Consider the following 8,508-nt stretch of genomic DNA (forward strand, 5'->3'; position numbering starts at 1 on the left):
TAAATTTTTAATTATATAAAGTATTTAAAATATTTTTTATTTTAATAGTTAATAATATATATTATTTTTAAATTTATTTTAAAAATACATATTAAGAATAAAGTTTGACATACTAACACGTAATAGTATTTAAGTGTGTCTAAAAATAATTTTTTATTAAGACACAATTGAATATAAAAGATATACATATCAAATAAATATCGATTAGTGTCATATCTAAAAGAGGTAAATATCAAATCGGTACTCGAAAGATTCTGGCACTGACAAAATAGTACTTGACTTTTGTTATTAACAAAATAGTCCCTAAAAGATTTTAAAATTTGACAAGCGTGTCCTCGAGCTCGCTGAAGCAAATCTCCGGCAAGTACAATGCTGATATGGCCACCATATTCTAGTGACCTGACAAATCATCCCTAAACCCTAATCCCTTCCTCCCAACGCAGACTCCCCCTCCATCTCCCTCCCAATCGTAGCCCTCCCCCTACCCAACGCAACCCCCTCCCTCTTCCTCCCCATCGCAGCCTCCCCTTCCTCTCCCTCCCCAACGCACATTCCCCCTCCTTCTCCCTCCCCATCACAGCCCCCTCCCCAAAGCATACTCCCCTCTCCCTCTCTCAACACCACCACTAACAGTAACAATCACCTCAACATCAACATCAAGCAACAACAACAACCCCAACACACGCTTCGCTCTCTCTTTCCATCGCAGCAACAATCTCAACAACAACAGCAACAACAACCTCAACTGCAAGAGCACCATCAAAGACCACCGCCACCACCATCGGAGCCTCAACAAGATCTAAAATAGTCGCATCCCCTCAGCTCCTCAACCTTTCTCTCTTTCTCTCTTTATATTTATATATGTATATTACGTATTTGTGTAAATGTGTGTGTGTGAATAAATATTGTTATTGTTATTGTTATAGTCCTCCAAGAAGAGAAGGAAGGAGAAAAAAGAGAGAAGGAGGAACAAGCAAGATTAGGTTCTGAATGTGCAGGTTCTTCTGTTGGTTTTGTTTGGGATTTTGATGGTGTTATTTTTGCTGTTATTGTTACTTTTGCTGCTGCAATTAGGGAGGTAGAGGGAAAGAAAAGTGTGCATTAGGGAGAGGGATTGCAATGGAAAGGGAAAGGGAAGGGGGCTGTGATGGAGAGGGAGTGTGCATTGGGTAGGGGAAGGACTGCAATTGAGAGAGAAAGGGAGGGGAGAGTGTGTGTTGGGAGGGAGAGGGGAAGGGGCTGTGATGGGGAGGGAGATGGAGGGGGAATCTGCGTTTTGAGGAAGGGATTAGGGTTTGGGGGATGGTTTGCCATGTCACCAGAATACGGTGGCTATGTCAGCATTGTGCTTACCGGATATTTGCTCTGGCGAGCTCAGGGATACGCTTGTCAAATTTTAAAATCTTTTAGGGACTATTTTGTCAATAACAAAAGTCAGGTACTATTTTGTCCGCGCCAAAATCTTTCAGGTACTGATTTAGTATTTACCTCATTAAAATATATCTAACATGATAAATAAAAAAGTGTAGCACTCCATAAATTAATAGCTGCTCATTTCTATTCAGCCTTTTTTTTTTAATTTAGATCCGCTAAATTTTAAATTTTTATTTTAGAGGATAAAGTGAGATCTCTCACCATTGAATATTTTTTCTCTCATATTTTCTCTTAGTCCCACCTATAAAATAAATAATGATAGATCATACTTTATCTTCTAAAATAAAATTTAAAATTTAGCAAAACCAAATTTATTTTTTTAATCATGTCAGTGTTTTATTTTTGTTATTCAAATAGCAAAATATCTTGATGTAATGAATATGCACTGAACAAATAAAATAGTTTTAGTTTTATCTTTGTTTCTTTGTTAAACAAGTTTATAATATTTTATTTTTCTTGAATTTGCCTTCCGACCTTCTTTTCCTTTTGTCTCTGCTCCTCTCTTCCTCCTTTTCTGATCTAAAGAGTTTAAAGGGCAATTTATCCATTTAAATAAACAGGTAACTAATATTACTAGAATATACATTAAGCAAATTGGATACCGAAATGTATTTTTTCCCTAAACTATGTAAACCGCGGTAGGGGTATCGCAGTTTACAGTATGAACGTAATCCGCTACAGGGGTGTCGGGATTTATGTGTGTTTGTGAAACGTGCATAAACCGGTACAGGAATGTAGCGATTTATGCTTTGTAAACTTTGCCTATAAATACCAAGCAAGATAGGGAGTGAGTTATTTAAAGAGAGTTATTTTTACACTTTCACAAATGGATAGAGAGGAAAGCTTGATGGTTCTAGTCCACTGTTCTGGTAAAATTAAAAAAAGTAACAGGCATGGTGTTAAGTTCCCGGATAAAGAACCGCTGAGCATTTTTATCCGTTCGACTAATACTTTGACGGATCTGAAGAGGAACATATTGCAGAAGGCAGGGTTAGCTGGGGCCAAGTCGGTGAAGAAGGTGTTCTCCAGTGCGTGTTGGTGGTGAGATTGACGAGTCTTTGAGTACTTTCATCGACTTTTCTAGACGTTCCCTCCATGCGTTGAGGCTTTTAAACATTGCAAGCCACTAGTCAGCATTGACAGAACGCATTTGTATGAAAAGTATGGTGGGACTTTGCTTCTGGCTATTGCGCAAGATGGAAACTCGAATATATGGTTTAAAAGAAAAGAGAGTTCTATGATTTTGTCAATTTGTGAACTTAGTTTCTAAATTATCTTGTCGAATACGGATTTAAATCGAAAAGTTTTATTTGAGAAAACTGTGATTTCAAGTATTTGACTTACAAAGAAATGATTTTTGGCTCCGTTGAACTTGTTTAGATTGAACTTGTTTTGAAGGTTTTGGAAAAATGTTACAAAAGTCGGTATTTGTTTTAAAGAAAATTTTGGATGCTTAATGACGATAATCAAAGTGACGCAGCGGAAGGCGAGAGGAGACATCGACGCTGTAGAATGCTTCGTGGAGGATATATATATATGTGTGTGTGTGTGTGTGTGTGTGTGTATCGCGTGATTCGAATTTTCGAGGGTAAAAATTTTATTAGGATGGGAGAATGTAAGAACCAGAATTTTTCACATAAAACCGTTTTAATAAAATAATTTTAGTGTCCGAAATTGATTTAAAATTTAGAAGTTTTAATTTGAAAATATAAAAGTAAAATTTGATTTCAGTGAATTTTTCTGTGTTGAAAAATGTATCTTTTTCGAAAGGGTCCTTGTAAAAAAGCGTACTGGCGCTTAAGCTGGCAGTACCGGCTTTAGTCTGACCAGTACCACGTATTTTGGAAAAAATAAGATTTTGAAAAGTGATTTATTATTTTGAAAGGGTAAAAAGTAATTTGGAATTGAAAGCCGGGCACTAATCTTAAAGGTTTTGGCCCAAAGTGGGTCAAACGGGCTAAAAACGCTAACGGGTTGGATCGGGCCCAAGGCCCAACATATATAAGCTCATTTAATGAGCTTTTCAGCTCATTTCCTCCCCCAAAATGAGAGAGAGCTCGGATTGAGAGAGAAGAGAGGTGAGGGTGGGTGACACTATTCACCTCCATCTTTTGGGAGCCATATTTTGAGCTACGGAACTCCGATTGATGAGCCGTTTGGGGCTACGCGAAGCTCTCGACGAGCTCTTCCTTTCTATCTAAGAAAATCTGGTAAGATCTTGAAATTCAATCTCCAGTTTCCTGCCCTAACTTCTGCATTTTTTGGGGTTTGGTTTTTGAGTGGATTGTATGGTTTTGCTTGTTTAGGTGATCTCTAGTAGCGGATAATTATTGGATTTTACCCCTAATCTTGTTGGATAAGGTAATGTTTCACTAAATCCTTGTGTTTAGTTATTTTGTGAACCTTAGGTTTGATATTAGATTGAGTTTTGGGGTGTTTGTTGGAGTTGGTTGAGGCTTTGGATCAAGTTTGGTAGCTTCATTTGGTGTTTGGTGCGTTTAGGAATCGATCAAAGTATGATTTCGGTTTTTTTATCTAATATGTAATGTTTCTGGACACTTAGACTAGTGGCCCACAGGATAGGATTGAATTGGAAGTATGGTTGTTTGTGATATATGTATGATGATGAGATTGAGAAGAATGTATGTGTTGGAGGTATGATTTGTGATGATTCTGGATGCGAAATATTGTTGATGTTGTTAAATAATATTAATTATTAATATGTTGTGGTAGTGGATATTGAGATTTAAGATGTATGTTGATGATGCTTTTGATTGTTGAAAATTATGAAATATGATGATTTGGATGATTGTGATGATTATGATGAGGATGATGTTGATGTATGATGTCGGAATTGGGTAAATGAGGATTATGAGAATTTAAGGTAATAAGTTAATGTAAAATGTTTGTGGTGGTTTGGAATAAAGGATATTGATGATTATGATGTGTGATGATGTATGTTGATGATGATTTTTGGATATTGAATCTTGTGGTTGATGTTATGTTAAGGTTGGTTGATTATTATTGATGTGTAATATTGTTGAGAGTTGTTGGTATTGTTGATAATTGATTATGAGTTGTAGAAATGGTATTGATGAATGAGGAGAATTAGAATTGTTTGTGATGATTTTTGATTGTTGGAGAATAATGATTTTGATGGTGTGGGATAGTGTAAATGGGAGATTATTGATGGTTGAGATTAAGGAATGAGTGGTATGAGCTTTTGTGTTAATTTGGTACTAATTGGATTGTGAGTAGTTTGGTTTTGAAGTGAAGGTTTTGTTAAAAGTAAGTTTTTAAGGTTTTTGGTTAAAACAGATTTTTGATGAATTTTGTCTGATCATAACTTATGCCTCGATTTTCAAAATTTGTTGAAACTGGTTTAGAATTAAATTTTATTGAAAACTCTTCGAATCGATATAAAGTTTGTAAAATTTAGAATTTTGTAGATGAAGTTATGATCATTCAAAGTTTGGTATCAAAATCTGAAATTCTACAAAGTTGCATAATTTTGTGATTTCTGGTATGTGCGCACGCCTAACCCTGTAAAATTTTAATCCTGTGCGCGCACACAGCCTTGTGCGTACGCACAAGCAGGAAAAGGCTTGCTAGTGAGAGCGTTAGCACGACCTGTGCGCGCACATATCCACTGGAGTATTACAACCTGTGCGCACGCACAAGTTGGGAAGGTCAGTCTGTTGGGGGCGCTAGCACGCCTTGTGCGAGTGAACAAATTTATAGAATTTGGTACTTGTGCGTACGCACACCCCTATGCATATGCACACGTTTTGAAAATCTCTTTGGGCGTGCGCACGCACACCCCTGTGCGTACGCACACGCCCTGTTTCTCAAACTTAAACTTTGTTTTCAACTATTTCACCTTCTCAACAAGCTTGTAAGCTTCTGTGACACCATTTTAAGACTCTTGGGCTTATTTTCGGATATCAGACATGGGAAAGGTCCTAGGAGGATTTTATTGGGTAATTCTTTGAAAAGTTAGCGAACGGAGGTTTAGGTTTCTGGTGTATTGAGAAAGAGTTTGGTTGAGAGAGAAGGAAGAGTAGTGAACTGGGTGATGACCGACAATGAATTGAGAAACTGATGAACTGATGAGTTTGGAATGGAAATTATGAATTGACGATGGATGTGATGAGTTGAGGACTCAAAAAGGAATGAATGATCTTGATGAATGTTGAGAGTGTGCCAAGCACTATATCATTGGAATGATAATGATTGAAAGATAGTGTGACAGGCACTATATCCTTGGAATGTTGAGAATTGATAATTGAAAGTGGATTGAAATGAAAAATGTTAATGACTACTGGTGATGATTTGAGGTGGATGGACTTATTTGATGTGAAAAGTGTGCCAGGCACTATATCCTCGAAACAAAAAGCGTGACAAGCGCTATATCCTCGGACGTGGCAGAAAGACGACATTCGAAAGGATGTGTCGGATTGGCATTTATAGACCAACAAGTGATATCACGAGGCAATAGGACAGACATTCATCATATGCATCTTTTATGTGCTTGTTTGCTTTGATTTCTTGAGTTTGCCTAATTGTATAATATGCTTACTTGCTTCTTGAATTAATTGTGATATATGATTATTACTTGTGTATTACTTGTTTGCATTAATTGTGTTTGCCTGGTGCTGAGGAGGTTAGGTAGGTGGTGACGATGGGATCGCACGAAGGTTAGGGTGGCGAAGGCTGTGGGATACAGCAGTGTGACTAGTTCTAGTTAGAAATCCCCTAAGTTAGATAACCCTGCTTATGGTTTATGGTTTAAGTTCTTTATTTATTTATATTTATTCTAAGCTTGAATATCCGTATTCGATGTGAAGTTCTAGGATTGCCTATGGCATCCCAGAGCCTTACATCTTACATTATTGGGCACTGTTACCATACTGAGAATCTCCGGTTCTCATTCCATACTTTGTTGTCGTTTTTCAGATGCAGGTTACAAATCCACTTCGGTGGGATTGCAGATATGGTGACAGAGCGGAGTATGGTTCCTCATTGATTTATTTCTATTTTACTTTGTTGTAGTTACTCTCACATCTCTTTGTATATTTATCTTTATGACCTTAGAGGCTTAATTGAGAGAATAGTTGTATAAGCTGTTTTTAACTCTAAAACTCTGTATGTCTGTATATACTAGTCGGCTTAAACTCCGCAAGCTGCGACTAGTTCCTTATGATTATTATATTTTTATATCTCTCTCTCTCTCTCTCTCTCTCTCTCTCTCTCTCTCTCTCTCTCTCTCTCTCTCTCTGTATATATATATATTCTATTCCTTTGCATCTATACCTTGTGTCTTATGCGTTAGCTTCGTGTGAATGTTTCGCGCTTTTGTAATTATGTTTTTAAGCTTAATCTTTCATTGGGCTTCTAGAATATATTATCTCCTTCTATATATAAAGATATATAAGCCTTAGAATTGTCGTAACATTTGCTTTATGGCTAGAGGTAAGACTTAGGGTAATTAGGGTGTTACACAGACAGACAGGACACACTTGTAGGACTTGCCTTCAGCGAGGATCCGCCCCCAGTGCGAGGCATAGTTGTCTTTAGGTCATCAGGATTAAGTTGCATTTTTCTCTCCTTGTTTGTGTTCTTCTTTTGTTTTAGTCGTGTTTACTGTTAAGTGAAGTTGTATTTGTTTATCGATTCTCTTTGTACTAATGATTCCCTTTGGGTTCAAGTTTTCTTGATAATTCTATGAGTACACAGGCTAAGTTCAATTAAATCAAATCAGCAACCTATGTTACGCTATACAAAAGTTAAACTTTCATCCAAAAACTCATTCTCCATGAAAAATGACCTAAGTACACACTAAAGCATAAACCGCTACACCCCTGTAGCGGTTTATGTGATGGTTCATCGCCAACGTAATCCGCGACATCCCTGTAGCGGATTACGTTCATATTGTAAACCGCGATATCCCTGTCGCGGTTTACATAATTTAAGAAAAAAATGCATTTCGGTATCTAGTTTGCATAATGTGTAATTTGGTAATATTGGTTACCTGTTTATTTAAATGAGTAAATTGCCCGAGTTTAAATTTGGATCTTTTAAAATGAAAAAATTAATAACACAATAAAATAAAAAATTAATCATTATTAAATTTATTAAATTTTATTTTATTATTTTACCAACTATTTTAGTTAAAAAAAAACTTGATCCAAAAAAATATAAAATGAGATATCATGAGATATGTTTATAAAATGGGCTACAAACAAAAAAGCTGGAGCAATTTTGATAGTAGAAGCTATTATTCATTCTATAATTAAAAAGGATAAAAATAAAAATGTTAAAAAGGCAGTTACAAAATACAACCCTTATTATTAATAGAATATAAGTCTGATTATCTTGAGCACTTGTTCAAACAACAAAATTCCCTCCTTTTTCCTTCCCCTATATTATAATATTATATTGGAATGGCTGCCGATCGGCATTGTTCATATACCACCAATTTATTATTATCAATAATATTATTTCAACGTTACACATATTTATTGGGAGGTGTTTCCTAAATAGCGGTGCAATAAATACTACTAAATAGAATAACAACAAACACAAGGCATTCCATTTTCCATCCAACCAACTATGAGCTACTGACTACTGAGAGCTCAACAAAGAGCAACTGAAAGAAGGTAAAGAAAAGAAAAAATAAAATAAAATAAAAAATACCAACTCTGCAAATTGTAACCCAATGTACACTAACGAAGACAAATCATGAAAAATAACTTGGTCAATATTAACCTGTTTTACAATATTTGTTACTATTATGCTTTGTCAAAGTTTAGTCTCAATTTTCCTTTTTTTTTTATTTCGTATAGTATTTTTCAATTTGACACATAAAAGATTAATTCTTATGAGAATTTGAATTTTATTTAAAGATTTGTCATTAATTAATAAAGTATTGTATACAGCAAGCATGATGATGATTCTCAATTTACCAAATTAGTTACAATTAAATCAAATAAAATTGAATAACACTAAATATTAATAATTAATGAGGTCAAACAAAAGGCATATACACCAATTTCATATATGATTGAAATCTGT

The sequence above is a fragment of the Arachis ipaensis genome, chromosome B03 (genome assembly GCF_000816755.2).
Source record: "Arachis ipaensis cultivar K30076 chromosome B03, Araip1.1, whole genome shotgun sequence".
Lineage (NCBI taxonomy): Eukaryota > Viridiplantae > Streptophyta > Magnoliopsida > Fabales > Fabaceae > Arachis > Arachis ipaensis.